Here is a 17,863-nt window from a genome sequence, read left to right as displayed (position 1 = left end):
CTTGAGATAGGGGATCAAAGTGCCTCCCCTATTCCCCCCCCCCATTTGCTTACATTGCATCAATTGTATTGATGAAACAGGCCCAGAAACACGACCCCTCTCTGTTTTATACCATATTGCCATTCTTTAATGATAGTGTGGCCACTAGTCCATTATAATGACGGCTATAAACCCTGAGTTCATACATTTTATATACAATTTATAACATGTACTTCAATGCTTTTGGTTTATAACCATTGACTGTTTTCTCAAGCTTAGGGTCTCTCTAGTCCTTTCCATGCTCATGTCTTTTTTTTTTTTTTGGCTATTAGCATCCCCTGGCACTCTCATTTAAAGCCCCATGTAATGACAGAGATGCTGCTTTCTTAGAGACAAGTCCCATGTGATCAGACAGGCAGCGTCGGCCACTGAGCGGCTGTGCGGCTCCATGCAGAAGGAAATGAGCTTTTGTGTAGAGTGCAGTGCTGATGCAGACTATCCCAGTGGTCTATGCAGAATGCAGCGGCTATGCTGAGCCAGTACTGAACAGCTCTAATCACCTGCTAAATAAACTGTTTTATGCCACAGTAACCTGGACCCTGCTGTCGCTACTAGAGAAGCTGGTTTGGGTAAGTCATCTTTGCACTGTATTCCTATTTCAGCACAATGCTTTGTGTAGCATCCCTGTCATCTATTGCTCTATGGACTAGAGGTTATGTGCAGAACGATTGGCTGAAGCGTGAGAGAAATAGGAATCTATTGCGTTTTTGTATTATGGACTGCACTGTCCCGTATTGTATGCGTAACTAACATAATGATTGACATGTTGGGTAATACAGGTTTTGTTACTTTTATAAATATGCGGTAGAGGCTCCATGTAAATTAATGAAGGTTTGATTTTTAAGATATAATATTTCTATCTATATAATTTTATTATTATTTTTTCTGAATAATAATGGGTATATTGTTAGGTTATCTACGGTGCACATGAATGTGTTTATATGCGTATGTGATTAATTTGGATCATGGTAGAGAGTCTAATAATATTATAATAATATAGATGTGTGGATGTAATGTATAAGAAAAGCTGGATGTTTCTATATTAATATTAATAATATGCTAATTAGTATTGTTACTACCAATTCCATATATATCTATTCATATCTATTAGGTTATGTATGAGTACTTATTTAAGTATTTATCTATCTCCTATCTATCTATCTATCTATCTATCTATCTATCTATCTATCTATCTACCTATCTATCTATCTATCTATCTATCTATCTATCTATCTACCTATCTATCTATCTATCTATCTATCTATCTATCTATCTATCTATCTGCTATCTATCTATCTATCTATCTATCTGTCTGTCTATCTATCATTATCTATCTATCATCTATCTATCTCATATTATTCTATTAAATTATATAATTCATATCTATCTGTTTGTATCTATTATATATCTGTCATATCTATCTCTAAATCTATATCTATTCATTTAATATCTATCGATCTATCTATCTATCTATCTATCTATTTCATTATCCCCCTATTAACAATCTGCCTGTGTATTCATCTGTGTATCTATAATTATATATAATCCATATATATATATATATATATATATATATATATATATATATATATATATATTGTGTGTGTGATCACACATCTGGTCTAGATAAAACCATAATATACAATTATATTTTACTAAAAAATATTTAATGTACTTATACCTATGTAGCTGAGCTGACTTTGTCATTCGGCACACCCCAGGACTACTGGTAAGTCCAATGAATGAAACAATGTTAGCTGTGCTTAATCAATACCATAAGATATTGGCAACAATTTTCATATAAGTGCTGACTGACCGCCACATTGGATATGGGAGCTTTTTGACAATGGGCTCAGAAGATAAGAAGATAAGTAATGACTTCATATTGATACAAAATGGTACCTAATAGGCTACAAATGAGTGGTATTAATCCCCCAGTATTCATTAAGTCACCTGTTAAGTGTCAGGCAGATGTGACTGTAAATTATACAGCCGGGGTCTCCTAATGGGACATGAGGCGGTGACACGACAAGTACCAACTTGTAATTGAATTCATCTATATCCCTACCAGAGAACACAGCCTGCGACCTGGAGAACGTATTGTTTGCGGTAAAAAAATGTATAATGTCAGTATAAAGCACCATAACCCTACCCACCATACCCTCTATGTACCTTGTCAAGTAGGAAATGCCTTTGGATATGGAATCAAATGAAGCAAAGGTATTGATACCAAATAAGTGGAGTCCTAAAGATCATATTCTGATGAAGATTTAGAGACCTATGGACATCTATAGCTTGGGCTCTGTGTGCTCTGTGTGCTACCTCTGAGAAGTACCATCAGCGATAGACGCTAAAGATACGTGTTATGGCCATTCATCATCATAATTCATGTGAGCTGTGTCAAAGTCTATTTAGAGAGGTTGTTGGGTTTAAACAATATATACCCTCTTTGGGAGTGTTAAGGGAGCAGTTAAAAAGAGCGTCTCTTGCCCTGGAGGACCTCTGCTGGTCTCCATTACACACATATTAAAGGGGTTATCCGGTGCTCGGACATTTTTTACATCTTGCTGCCATATAAGAAAACCTAATAAACATTATATGCTTATCTCTCAGCGTTCCCCTGTTGTCCCGATGCAGTCACCGGTGTCCCTAGCTGTCTGAAGCTTGTCTTGGGAGTGATAGCCCGCTTGGCCAATCACTGTCTGCTGCAATGTCCAGTCTCAGTCAGTGATTGGCTGGACTGTCACTTCCAGGGCAGGCTTGTCTCAGAAGTAACAGCGGCTACAGACAGGAGGGGACACCGGAACACAGGAGTGCAGAGAGATAGACATAATGGGGGAGATTTATCAAACATGGTGTATAGTGGAACTAGCTCAGTTGCCCCTAGCAACCAATCAGATTCCACCTTTCATTCCTCACAGACTCTTTAAGAGAAAAAAAAGTGGAATCTGATTGGTTGCTAGGGGCAACTGAGCCAGTTTCACTTTACACCATGTTTGATAAATCTCCCCCTATATGTTTTTTAGGTTTTCTTATATGGCAGCAAGATGTAAAAAAAAAAATCTGTGTGCGCCGGATAACCCCTTTAAATTTGAATGGGATGTAATTCTTAATTTTCCCTGTTGTGGCGCTGCAAAGAAATAAAACACCACATGTAAGGTCTCCCAGTAGATAAGTAGAGCTCTTCCCCACTCTCACAAGTAGTTACTGCGTGGACAACTCCTTTAAATTAATAGAATGGTCCTTATAAGACAGTAGCATTGTTGGTCTAGCATATCCAGGGGGCACCAGGTGGGTTAAAGAAGGTGACATAAAGTCTACAGTGACTAAATTACCAAAGGGTCCATGTACACAAGCAGTCCGCCCTGCTTGTGGTATACCATGTTGGAGGGCATTGATACCTCTGTATGTGACAGGTATATGGTAGAATGACATGGGGAACTACTTGTGACTATGTAGCTATAACATTTTTTGTGTCCTCTAACTAAAATGTATACTGACACAAAACAGACTAAAAGTAGCCGCATCATGTTTGGTCTATTAAAAGAGTTTTTGGATGACAAAAAATTTGTAGTACAGCTGGAATAATCATATGTGTGTACAACACACATATATGTAAAGCAGTAGAAAATTGTTGTTTTTAGGTAAAATAGCGGACATCACTGTACTGTTCTTCTTTTCTTCTTCCCCATGGATCTGATCACCTCCAATTGTGACCCTAATGTTGCCATGCAACAAAACACACCCTTTCCCCACAATCCCCCTTGCTTGCACACACAGTAGAGACTAAGGAAAAATGTGCATCTAAACTGAGCATGTCTGACCGTCTCAGTGGATACCTCAAGATGGTAGTACAAGGACATTAGAGCTAAACAAAAAGGTACATCAGAAATTAGTATTTTATATTTATCTCCCAAGCAATATATTTTCAAATATGCTTTTACATTGGAAATTTCACATAATGCATGAACCTAGACATATTCTTCTTTGTGTTAAAACCCCTTTAAATCCTACGGCCATCTGGGGTAACAGCTATAATCCTATATTGTTCGGGTATCTGCAATTGATTTGAATTGGTGTATGATCTATGGGCAGCATTTACAATATGTGCTCAGTATCTTTACTCATGCATTGCATCTCCTTCTATTATCTTTCTCACTGTCACTATTATCTTGATGCTAATGGTTCACATATTACTGTATGTCCCCTGAAGATCCCACCTGGTGGTGTGGGGAAACACGTAGGGACTGAATAAATCCCATACACAGGGAGTTGTAGCGTTTTTTTCGGGGCGTATTATTTTTCCTCTTGGGAGAAGAATTGATTATTTAGTGGGGTGAATCGGTACCATACAACACTATACCCCTTGTTTTTTTATTTGGTCGTAAAAAGAATCTTTGTTGACCCGGTTGATCCTACAAATAATAAGAAGTGGGGATCCCTCCCATGGAAACATGTTTTATCCCATTAAATAAAGGTTAAGTTTTAACATCATGATTCTGCGCATCCTATTCCTGCAGCCTACAGACACAATGTAGATGCTATAAACCAGTTAATACCAAAGTCATATTTGCCAGTTCTTTCCCTTCTTTCTTTTTTTTATCACAGTGCTTCAGCAGCTTTTTAGATTACATTTACATATAAGTCCTCCAGAGATCCATTCACGACTGTCCTGACTAAAGTGCTCTCTATTGTAATGGTCACATGGCCACGGCTGAGTACCTTGACGCGTTGTCATAGCAACATTTACCTTTCATAAAAAGTATATAAAATGCACGTCGCTTACATAGTATATGAGGTAAAAGAAATGTGTAAATTTCAAAGGTATAAAAAAATAATAATGCAATAATAATCACAAATGGTTAGTATTCAAACTATTCTCATAGTCTTATGAGACCGACACGATACGCATCTGGAATTGAAAAAACATAGATATTTTCCTTTTAAAAACAGTGCCACATCTGTCCTCAGGTTGTGTGTGGTAGTACAGCTTCACGCCATTCACTGGGCTGCAATACTGCACACAAACTGAGGACAAGGGAATACCCTGCATACAATTTCACACCATAGAGAGAAAATAATATGTGCTGTAGAGCATTCACATATCTAAATACCAATGCTCATCCTGACCAGCAAGAACTACTGGGGGTTATTTAACCAAAAGTGGGAATGTATTCCCGAATATGAGAGAATATTAAAAAAAAAAAAAAAAAAGAAAAAGCTTACTCTACAGCACCATACATACCCTTGTGACTGCCCCTGGTACTGCAGCTCAGTCTTATTCACTTAAATAGACTGATATGGTGTAAGCTGCAGTACCAGGCATGACCACAATTAAATGAATGGCGCTGTGCTTTGATAAACAGTAAAAGGGACACATTACTTACATTCTAAAGTGCTGGCACCTATTAATTAGACATTGATGACCTATCCTAAGTATTTTACATTAATGTAAGATCTCAAAAAAAACCTTTAAGCGGAACTCTAACTTTAATGTTCTTAATAGAAAGCTATGCTCTCCCTGTTCCCTTATCTGCTCACCCTACATTCTGCTCTTTCAGCTTCAGTTTAAGATCCCGAACCCACGGTGAAAATACATTATATGCTATTTGTCAAGTCTAAGACTGCATTCACTGTATGTGGGAAGGAGCCGAATTCCTTCTGCTTATTATGAGTCTATTTCCAAGAGCATTTAGAGAGATGACTGATCATATTTTTGCATTGCAGGAGGTAATCACATTCTGACTTTTAATGCCCACTTATATGGCTCCCTCATGTGAACAGACAACCTGGGCGCAGTAGTTGACAGTGTAATTGACCTCTGCAAGTACTGATTTATTATTGTTATTATGCTCCCTATATTTCCATAGTCTGGAAATCTATCAAAGGTGTTACATGTGTGTTATTACCTATTTCTTCTCAAGAATTAGGTGTGGAACGTGATATTACTATCTTGATCATATATATATATAGAGAAAGAGAGAGAGAGAGAGAGAGAGAGAGAGAGACTACACTCTCTATTTTTTTTTTACATAGCCATACAATTAAGTGATGAAAATTGTGAATGCACATAGCCACCACTAGGGGGAGCTGAGGAGCCTACTGAAGATAAAACTTTATTGGATTTGATGGAAGCTGCATAAAAGTATCTATGGCACGTTCTGCCTAATGTGAGATGGAATAAACTGTGAATTTATTATATAACACAGTGGCTTTCCAGCTGTTGTAAAACTCCAACTCTCATCATGCCCTTTCTTTTATTAAAACCAAATATGTAGACTTTAAAGCCGATGTACTCTTAGATACATTGCATCAACACTGATATCACCTCCCCGACGCGGATCCATTAGAGTCAATGGTGCGGCATCACAGAGGGGGGGGGATATCGTCACACTGGGGGCGGTGCACTGCCAAAGAATGGCGCTGAGCGCAAGAACTGGGCGGCATTTAAAAAAAAATCCATGCCACTGCGATCCCCACTCCGTTGCCGATCTACTGCAATAAAATAAAGAAGCAATGTACATTTGCTTTGAAGCATACACTCTACTGTGAAGGATTTTCACTAATATATAGTATATATGCAAAAAAAAAAAACTGCAATACTCTAATATATAGCTATTATCTAAATTATTTCCTGTAACAGTTTGGATGATGGAAAGAGCAATTACAAAGCCACATTCCCTTGTAATGCCTATATTGGGGAAGGTAGCAATGGCCAATAGGCGTGATGGCGACCCACATGCCAGAAGTAGCACGTGGAGCCCTCCCTGATGGCTTGTGGGCCATAGATCGCTCCCTTCAGGTGTATGTGCTTTGGCACATACACCTGAAAGCTGTGGGACCACAGCCTTCACTTACAAGCTGGCACCTCTGACCCCCGACACAGGCGCAATGGCGTCAGATGTCAGCATGCCTGCACTGGGGAGGAAGGAGGCTGCCCAGCAGCTTGAGCATCAGGTAATTAGTGATGTCTGGGGCCCTGCAATACACCTAAAGGGGAATTTCGGATAAGAAAAACTTGTTTTCTATTAAAAGTACATTAAAAGTTATATAGATGTTTCTATACAATGTATTACTGTATCTGTATGGTTCTGCCACACTGGTAGCTGATAGAAATCCAGGAAGTGAAAAAAATGGCCTCTGTGCCAATTCACATTGCCTCTTGTTCCTTCTGCTCTCCCACCTTAGGAGACACATTGTGTGTGTTTGCTGAGATCAGGTTGATGATGCAGACAGGGGGCAGGGCGTGATCTCACAGGAGGCGGGGCTGGATCCCCCAATCCCCTGAGTGATTCACCATCTCCGAATGGCCAGAAGCAGCTGCTGCACTAATTTTACTGATTGTGATGGGTGGGGGACTGTCATGATCAGCTGAGGGAAAGCACTGCATTCTGGGAACTGCTAAGCCAAGAAGGACAGAAACACAATACAGAACAACCCCCTTCCCCCCAAAACAAATGGATTTTTGGTATTTTCAAAACTGGGATAGACAGGTAAGTAATGCTATATGCTTCTGCAGAAGTTTTGTTTTTTTAACCTCTACCTGGAGTTCCCCTTTAATGATGGGAGTCTCTGCTCTGTATAGGGTTTCCTGCTCAAAAGCAGAAAGCCTCTGCTCCTGAGCAGGCCCCAGGCCATGAAGAACAGCTAATAGATAGATTAGGCATTACACTGAGCACATTCAAACTGATGGATTGTCTGTGTTATGAAGGACAGGACTAGTCCTCCAGAGCAAGACACTAACTGATCTCTGGTTTAGTCAAGTAAAGAAGAACCTGAATGCAGATCCCTCTTTATATATTCGGAATTACCCCAAAGAGCATATAAACATAGGTTTTCTAAAAGCACCCTTTAAATAGACATCTGACAGTCATATGTAAGTACCCTTTAAAGGGGTTATCCAGCGCTACAAAAACATGGTCACTTTTCCCCCTCTCTCGTCTCCAGTTCAGGTGTGGTTTGCAATTAAGCTCCATTTACTTCAATGGAACTGAGTTTTAAACCCCACCCAATCTGGAGACAAGAGAGGGGGAAAAGTGGACATGTTTTTGTAGCACTGGACAACCCCTTTAAGGATCACATTCCATAAATGGCATGCTATCCTCAAACCCATGTAACTAGATATGTATGGCAATGGTTTAAGGTGGCTCTGAGAGCGATTCGGCGGCTGAGTGACAGTTACCTGGCTGTCAGAGACTGTCACAGACTACCAGAGTCCCAGGAGAGGAGACAAAAGCGTTTTCTTATCTAATCACCGGCTTGCCATTAACAGGAGGTTGTTTCTGCGTCTAACTAGACCCTGTAGCTCCAACCATGACAATTGTCACTGTAGAATGGCTGATTTCTCCTGTAACTAAGGGCTGTCAAAGATATCACACATGTCTGATAGGTGGAGGCCACATCTCCAGGGCTGCCCCCTATTGAAAGAACAGGGTCTTGTGATCATCGGTGCATGAAGAAAAAATGACTGCCGGGAAAGGGGGAAGAAGAAAGACAGAGCAGGCCGAGTAGGTTATGGAAAAGATGAGAGTCGGGACCCTCACCAGCCTGACATGACATGTCATACTAACATATCCTTTAAAGGGGCTGTGTGGGGAGCAAAAGACGACTGAGGCCTTCTATTCCTTGCACAGCTCCTTTAATATACAACCATGGCCCAGGCAGACGTCTTCTGCACATGTTTAGATCAGTTCTAAAAGAAAAATGTATCAGGAAAAGGAGATTTTGGCTTTAAGGTGGGAACTGTCATTGCGAAAGAAGTCTGTCCACCATATTAGTAGCGTCATGCTGTTACTGTTAATTAATATATCGGGTTTAGTCACCTTTGGAGATTCACCGGAGATCTCTGAAGCTTATTATTTAAAAGATCTCATTTATGAAAGCTGTAGAAAATGTCACCAGTGAGTCAGGATAAGAAATATGGGTCATGGTGACATCTAGAGGGATCCCCGTTCTGTCAGTCTGATATTAATTACTATTATAAATTGTTATTACACCAGGACTTAAGAGGGATTCTCATCTGGACATTTATGACATATGCACAGGGCCCTCGCCCTAATCTCGAGATCAAGGGTCCTGCTGTTCCCCTCCAGTCTCCGGGCAGTGAAAGGCCGCCAGATAGGCTGCTTAATGCAGTTTATGTAATACTTTTAGAGCTTAGTATGATCTATATCAACAGTAGCACAGTGTAGTACAACTAGCCACCCTGTTACTGAAACTCATAAGTTATGACATCAAGATGCAGTAGTTGACAGTGCTGTGCTGTTTGCTTGACTCCCAGCCAGCAATGTCAATGGGAGATACAGAAATTGCATAAGACTGCATGTTTTCAGCTTCCACTGAGGGTCGGCCGTAAGGCAAGAAAACTATCTCGCCTCAGGTGGCATATTGCGATTGCAGGGCCCTTGAGCCCTTCAGGAGTTTATTATCTTTTGTTACACACCACTCCGCTATCTCTCTTATTCTGTACCATTGGCTCCATAGACCCAATAACTTGCAAATGACAGCTGGACACAGATGTCAGGCAGTCTGGACTGGAAATGTAGTATTTAACTGACTTTTATATGTAGAGGTATATGGTACACTTTGCAGGTACTGTTATTGTGCATGAAAACTTTTCTCACTGATGATTTATAGTGGCACCTTAGATGCAGAAAATCTAGAAACGGCCCTGCTGATCACCTTTAGGGCCAGGAGCCAGAATGCTCAGACCTTGAAATAGGTTCAGGTCCCTGAGGTGAGTCCTGCATCTATCTGTGACCAGATTAGAATAAAGTATTGGACCGGGGTTCTTGGGGAACAGGGGAGAAGACTCCTATACGTCATCCCTCTCTGTCAGTGCATGCTTGGAGCTGTGGCTTCACATCAGCTAGAGAGATCCTGGTTGGAAACCAGTGCCCTATAGCATAGTTTGCAGTAATAAAATATTCACGAATTTTTGCAAAAATTTCTGTAACTGTCCAAATACACATTCTGCACCAACAACTTCATTTAAAATACATGGAGAATATAGAGGATGGAATCAGCCCAAAGCGCCTCGGTTATGCTATCCTTTGTGGAAACCTAATAAAGCCATGAGAAGTTTTAACTAACTTCTGGATTTTGTGCTTTAATTTTTGTGGAACCTGACCATGACGCCCTAACACTTCCACCCAAATGTCCAAGGGTACGGCAGTAGAGCTGGATTTGCTGCAAGAACAACATTCAGTTGCATGGTACTGATTTACGAAAAAAAAAAAAAAAAATGCAAAAAAACCCAACTGCTGTGTATGACTATAAAGATGGTGTGTAGGAATCTAATTCCCTGTTAGTTGCCTACAAATGTATTCAGCAAGATACGAGCACTGTTTATGGTCGTCTGTATTTCATAAAAAAAAGAGTCTTAAAGGACCCGTCACTGCGCCCATAAACGCAATCGCATCATGGACATCCCTAATATAATAGTTACAGTTATTCTAAATCAGAGCTTTCTGATAATTCGATGCATCTTACTGTCTTAGTACAATCCCATAAACAAAGTTTCTTTCTTCTCCAATAGGAACGGGTTCCATACATACTGATATATCTGCTGCAATAATCCACTTTGTAGCCGGCATAAATAATACAGATGATAACAATGTGCAGGCAGTGAGTGCAGGAGTGTATAGATGCGGCTATCATGAAGACACGCATCGCTGTATAAATTATGGATGATTGTTGCACATCTTATATTACTACATATATAACATATATAATATGTATATCCCCTACCCGGCCACCCTATTATTAAATCAGATCTAAATGTAAACAAGGGCGATGCTTTCATAGTTGTGTTCCTCAATCTGAACGCAATTGGAAGGTAATAGGAAGTGACTTTTCCATGGGCAGATTGTGTGCCTGTTCCCCTTTGTCTGAGCATACATGTTCAAGCTGTCGGAAAGCATCAAGCTGTTATATTTGTTACTGGAGGTCTGAGGCCATGCGGTATTTGAAAGTGCATTAGCTTCAGGTACTGACGATGCAAATACGAGGTATATAGGTTCCTCGAGCTAGCCTAGTTTAAAAGCTATTGACCTGATCAGTCTGGGATTTTCTTTAAGGAAGCAGCTTTGAAAGATGTAGTGGTCTTAATGGATGTGTATCTGGATCTGTCCATGTATACTCCCATTGATTATAGATAGTCGTATCTATATTATAGCCATGATATTAAAACCACTAACAGTGACAGTGAATGACACTGATTTCATTGATACAATGACAGCTGTCAAGTGGAGGGATATATTAGGCATGTGAACAGTCCGTTGTTGAGGTTTACGTGTTAGATGCAGAAAAAAAAAAAAGGTAAGAGTGTGAGCGACTTTCACAATGGCCAGTTGTGATAGCTGGACACATGGGCCAAAGCATATCCAAAATGGTAGGTTTTGTAGGGTGTACCCAGTATGCAGTGGTTAAAATATATACAAGTGGTTCAAATAAATCAAACCGGTACCATGCAGGGTGCCCAATACTCAATAATGTGCATGGGGTGCAAAGACTGGCGAGGGAGTAGTCGAGGGAAGAGCTAAGGGGATCACAGCTTATTAGGTATGGGGCTGCTTAGCCACAGGTATGGGGCTGCTTAGCCAGTGCTCAAAAACTTTGTATTCACACAAATAAGAATTTTTGGGATTCGTTTTGGAGGAGAACTGAGTATGAAAGCAAGGACTGACATAAAGTGACAAGGTATATACATCGCTGTTAAGTTCACATTTTCTGGTCGATTACAGTGCACCCGACCTAATAAATGTGGTTCTCTACTCCTGTACAAATCAACACCGGCCATCGATTTTGAGAGAATTCTCCCTGAACTAATTCCGGGGAGGATCACTCATCTATGTCACCTAACTTTTCACAAACCCTAAACATATAAGGCCGGGTTCACATTTAGTAACACAGTGGCTGTTCTGTGATACTGCCGTGTCACAGATCGGCCACTATCAGAGAAGTCCACGCTGGCCGGATGAACTTCACTTCTTTTGATTTGTGCCCGCATTACAATTCACCATAGCAGACAATGTAAAGAGCGTCCGGAGCCAAACATTACATTGTCTACATTGTCAGTTTTGTGCGGCAGCTATTCTATGAATAGTGGCCGCACAAAACTAACATGTCAGTTTTCTCTGCAGCTGTAAGGAATCCCGGCCAGAGTGTATATAGAGTGTGTACGCTCCAACCGGCATTCCATAGGACACAATGTTATTTTAATTTTCAATAAACAGCGTCCGGAGTTGCAACGGTTGTTATTTATTGAAAATTTACGTTGTGTGAACTTAGCCTAAATCTGTATTGTGGTCAAGAAGTAGTCCACTTCTTACATTACTGTACCCTACTGCTTTTGTCATTCTATTCATGAACCAGGAAGACCAGGATGAACAGCTTTATAGGACCTGCCCTTTTTTTATGAGTGTGTACTATTGTGTTTATTACATTGTAATGATGATCAGAAAGCAATGCCACATCCTAAAATAGCTCCATATCGTTTACCTAGGGATTTCAGGCAGAGAGACGTATAGGAATATGAATATCCAAGCTCCAGGGTTTACCTAAACCCGCTGTAATGAAAAGAAAGCTCCATTGATCTCTGTGACATTTACGCTTTCCCTCTTTGATCATATATAATAAAAAAAAAACCTGCAAGGTGAGCAGAAGTGGAAGGGTTAAATATATTACACATTTCCAAGACAAATTCTTCCAAGAATGCCTGGTGCCAGCCAGTGATTTCCCACCAGATGTCGTCCATTACACCAATGCAAACCCTGGTTCGCCTCCTTTCTCAGTTGTCATGGTAACCATGATTCCGAGCTGCAAAACATACCATATGGCTGTAAGATATCTGTTTTCTGTACAATGATAAAAAAAAAAAATATATAAAAAAATGTGCTGCTCTGCAGCAGAAGAGAGAGCGAGATGACAATGCAAGGGCTGTGATTATACCAGGAAAGGGTTAAAGGATTACGACGTCCACTATTATCATCAGGGAAGAGACGGTGCATGTTCTGTGCATGAATGGCTGATAAGATGAGGGGGTTGTAATAAGCTGCACATTATGTGCCTACTGGAATCTGCAAGGGCTGGCTGGAGCATCCTGGCGGCTGGGAGCAGTGCATGCTGGGACGTGGGCAATCATTCTGTTTATCATAGTCCTTGTCAGCAGAGAACCTCTGGATGAGCCGAGGATGTGCCGAAGTCGGGGAGAGTATTGTGACCTAATAAATGGTAAATATAATATAAAAATATTTTAAGACCATGAAGAATCTAAAGCACTATAACACTTTAAGGATATTTTATACTTATATTAGATATTATTATATGCAGTATTACAGTCACTTTGGCTGGATAAAGTACTGTGTGAGCCTCTGGGATATAGAAAGGTAGACGTCTATTCCTTCCCGAGACGCTTCATCCACCTTGGCACATACTGTACTAGAATCTGTTGTGCGTGGGTATGTGAGGTCTGACATATATAAAATACTCTGCCGCATGGCTTTCATGTACCAGATCGCTGTTTTCGTAGTTGACTTATGTGGCAGACTAATTCTTACACAGTTCACCTGGGTGCCAGACCATTGATTCTCAGCTCTTCAGAGTGCCAGACCACTTTTTATGCAGCTTTTTAATGTATGAGATTATCATTAATGGCTCCTGAACATATCAGATCAGGACTATCTTAGCTCATAGTATTAGATCACTTCTTCCTTAGCTCTTCAACATATCAGAATGCTCCTATCTCAGTTCCTCAACATATAAGACCAATCCTTCCATAGCTCCTCAGTGTATCCGACTATGACTTTCTCTTTTTAAATATCTGACCACTTCTTCCTTAGCTTCTCGACATATGAGACCACTCCTTCCTCAACTCCCCAACATATCTGACCATTCCTTCCTCCACTCCCGAACAAATCTGACCATTCCTTCCTCCACTCCCCAACAAATGAGACCACTTCTTCCTCAACTCCCCAACATATCTGACCACTCCTTCCTCAACTCCCCAACATATCTGACCATTCCTTCCTCCACTTCCCAACATATCAGACCACTTCTTCCTCCACTCCCCAACATATCTGACCATTCCTTCCTCCACTCCCCAACATATCAGACCACTTCTTCCTCAACTCCCCAACATATCTGACCATTCCTTCCTCAACTCCCCAACATATCTGACCATTCCTTTCTCCACTCCCCAACATATCTGACCATTCCTTTCTCCACTCCCCAACATATCAGACCACTTCTTCCTCAACTCCCCAACATATCAGACCACTTCTTCCTCAACTCCCCAACATATCAGACCACTTCTTCCTCAACTCCCCAACATATCAGACCACTTCTTCCTCAGCTCCCCAACATATCAGACCACTCCTTCTGCTCCTCAACATGTATAACCACTCTGTCCTCTATTCTCAACGTATCAAACAACTCAACTCCTTCCTCAACTCCTTGATAAATAAGACCAATGCTTCCATAACTCCTACACATATATAAAACCACTCCCTCTTTAGCTCTTCGACATGTAAGACCAATCCTTCCATATATCCCCAACATATAAAACCACTCCTTTCTCAGTTTCTTAACTTATAAGACAAGCCCTTCCTCAATACCTCAATGGATCAGACCATTCCTTCTTCAGTTCTTAAACATAGCAGACCACTCCTTTTTCAAGTTGCCTTTGTGCCGGACCAACCCTTCCCCAGTAATCCCATGCAGCAGATCAATCCTTCCACTGTAATCGCATGTAGCAGATTAATCCTTCCCCAGTAATCACATATAGCAGATTAATCCTTCTCAGTAATCCAATGTAGCAGACCACTCCTTACCCAGTAATTCCATGTAGCAGACCACTCCTTACCCAGTAATCCCATGTAGCAGACCACTCCTTACCCAGTAATCCCATGCAGCAGACCACTCCTTACCCAGTAATCCCATGTAGCAGACCACTCCTTACCCAGTAATCCCATGCAGCAGACCACTCCTTACCCAGTAATCCCATGTAGCAGACCACTCCTTACCCAGTAATCCCATGTAGCAGACCAATCTTTACCCAGTAATCCCATGTAGCAGACCAATCCTTACCCAGTAATCCCATGTAGCAGACCACTCCTTACCCAGTAATCCCATGCAGCAGACCACTCCTTACCCAGTAATCCCATGCAGCAGACCACTCCTTACCCAGTAATCCCATGTAGCAGACCACTCCTTACCCAGTAATCCCATGCAGCAGACCAATCTTTACCCAGTAATCCCATGTAGCAGACCAATCCTTACCCAGTAATCCCATGTAGCAGACCACTCCTTACCCAGTAATCCCATGCAGCAGACCACTCCTTACCCAGTAATCCCATGCAGCAGACCACTCCTTACCCAGTAATCCCATGCAGCAGACCAATCCTTACCCAGTAATCCCATGCAGCAGACCAATCCTTACCCAGTAATCCCATGCAGCAGACCACTCCTTACCCAGTAATCCCCAGTAGCAGACCAATCCTTCTCCAGTAATCCAATGTATTTGACCACTCCTTACCCAGTAATTCCATGTAGCAGACCACTCCTTACCCAGTAATCCCATGTAGCAGACCAATCCTTACCCAGTAATCCCATGTAGCAGACCACTCCTTACCCAGTAATCCCATGCAGCAGACCACTCCTTACCCAGTAATCCCATGCAGCAGACCACTCCTTACCCAGTAATCCCATGCAGCAGACCAATCCTTACCCAGTAATCCCATGCAGCAGACCAATCCTTACCCAGTAATCCCATGCAGCATACCACTCCTTACCCAGTAATCCCCAGTAGCAGACCAATCCTTCTCCAGTAATCCAATGTATTTGACCACTCCTTACCCAGTAATTCCATGTAGCAGACCACTCCTTACCCAGTAATCCCATGCAGCAGACCACTCCTTACCCAGTAATTCCATGCAGCAGACCACTCCTTACCCAGTAATTCCATGCAGCAGACCACTCCTTACCCAGTAATTCCATGTAGCAGACCACTCCTTACCCAGTAATACCATGTAGCAGACCACTCCTTACCCAGTAATTCCATGTAGCAGACCACTCCTTACAAAGTAATTCCATGTAGCAGACCACTCCTTACCCAGTAATCCCATGTAGCAGACCACTCCTTACCCAGTAATTCCATGCAGCAGACCACTCCTTACCCAGTAATCCCATGTAGCAGACCACTCCTTACCCAGTAATTCCATGCAGCAGACCACTCCTTACCCAGTAATCCCATGTAGCAGGCCACTCCTTACCCAGTAATTCCATGCAGCAGACCACTTCTTACCCAGTAATTACATGCAGCAGACCACTCCTTACCCAGTAATCCCCAGTAGCAGACCAATCCTTCTCCAGTAATCCAATGTATTTGACCACTCCTTACCCAGTAATTCCATGTAGCAGACCACTCCTTACCCAGTAATCCCATGCAGCAGACCACTCCTTACCCAGTAATTCCATGCAGCAGACCACTCCTTACCCAGTAATTCCATGTAGCAGACCACTCCTTACCCAGTAATACCATGTAGCAGACCACTCCTTACCCAGTAATCCCATGTAGCAGACCACTCCCTACCCAGTAATTCCATGCAGCAGACCACTCCTTACCCAGTAATTCCATGTAGCAGACCACTCCTTACAAAGTAATTCCATGTAGCAGACCACTCCTTACCCAGTAATCCCATGTAGCAGACCACTCCTTACCCAGTAATCCCATGTAGCAGACCACTCCTTACCCAGTAATCCCATGTAGCAGACCACTCCTTACCCAGTAATCCCATGCAGCAGACCACTCCTTACCCAGTAATTCCATGCAGCAGACCACTCCTTACCCAGTAATTCCATGCAGCAGACCACTCCTTACCCAGTAATTCCATGTAGCAGACCACTCCTTACCCAGTAATACCATGTAGCAGACCACTCCTTACCCAGTAATTCCATGTAGCAGACCACTCCTTACAAAGTAATTCCATGTAGCAGACCACTCCTTACCCAGTAATCCCATGTAGCAGACCACTCCTTACCCAGTAATTCCATGCAGCAGACCACTCCTTACCCAGTAATCCCATGTAGCAGACCACTCCTTACCCAGTAATTCCATGCAGCAGACCACTCCTTACCCAGTAATCCCATGTAGCAGGCCACTCCTTACCCAGTAATTCCATGCAGCAGACCACTTCTTACCCAGTAATTACATGCAGCAGACCACTCCTTACCCAGTAATCCCCAGTAGCAGACCAATCCTTCTCCAGTAATCCAATGTATTTGACCACTCCTTACCCAGTAATTCCATGTAGCAGACCACTCCTTACCCAGTAATCCCATGCAGCAGACCACTCCTTACCCAGTAATTCCATGCAGCAGACCACTCCTTACCCAGTAATTCCATGTAGCAGACCACTCCTTACCCAGTAATACCATGTAGCAGACCACTCCTTACCCAGTAATCCCATGTAGCAGACCACTCCCTACCCAGTAATTCCATGCAGCAGACCACTCCTTACCCAGTAATTCCATGTAGCAGACCACTCCTTACAAAGTAATTCCATGTAGCAGACCACTCCTTACCCAGTAATCCCATGTAGCAGACCACTCCTTACCCAGTAATCCCATGTAGCAGACCACTCCTTACCCAGTAATCCCATGTAGCAGACCACTCCTTACCCAGTAATCCCATGCAGCAGACCACTCCTTACCCAGTAATTCCATGCAGCAGACCACTCCTTACCCAGTAATCCCATGTAGCAGGCCACTCCTTACCCAGTAATCCCATGTAGCAGGCCACTCCTTACCCAGTAATTCCATGCAG

At 42.0% G+C, this 17,863-nt stretch overlaps 1 protein-coding gene across 1 annotated transcript in view; it reads left to right on the top strand.

Annotated features, from left to right (window-relative positions):
- Nucleotides 1-558: 558 nt before the first annotated feature.
- CSRNP3 (cysteine and serine rich nuclear protein 3) overlaps nucleotides 559-17,863 on the top strand; it is an 84,513-nt gene continuing 67,208 nt past the window's right edge. The window contains exon 1 of the mRNA XM_069985128.1: nucleotides 559-608. The gene's annotated coding sequence lies outside the window, so the exon portion shown is untranslated. The remainder of the gene's footprint in view (nucleotides 609-17,863) is intronic.

Source organism: Dendropsophus ebraccatus, chromosome 9, assembly GCF_027789765.1.
Source record: "Dendropsophus ebraccatus isolate aDenEbr1 chromosome 9, aDenEbr1.pat, whole genome shotgun sequence".
NCBI lineage: Eukaryota > Metazoa > Chordata > Amphibia > Anura > Hylidae > Dendropsophus > Dendropsophus ebraccatus.
The sequence above is the reverse complement of the archived record's forward strand: the minus strand, read 5'-3'. Positions and strand labels throughout refer to the sequence as shown.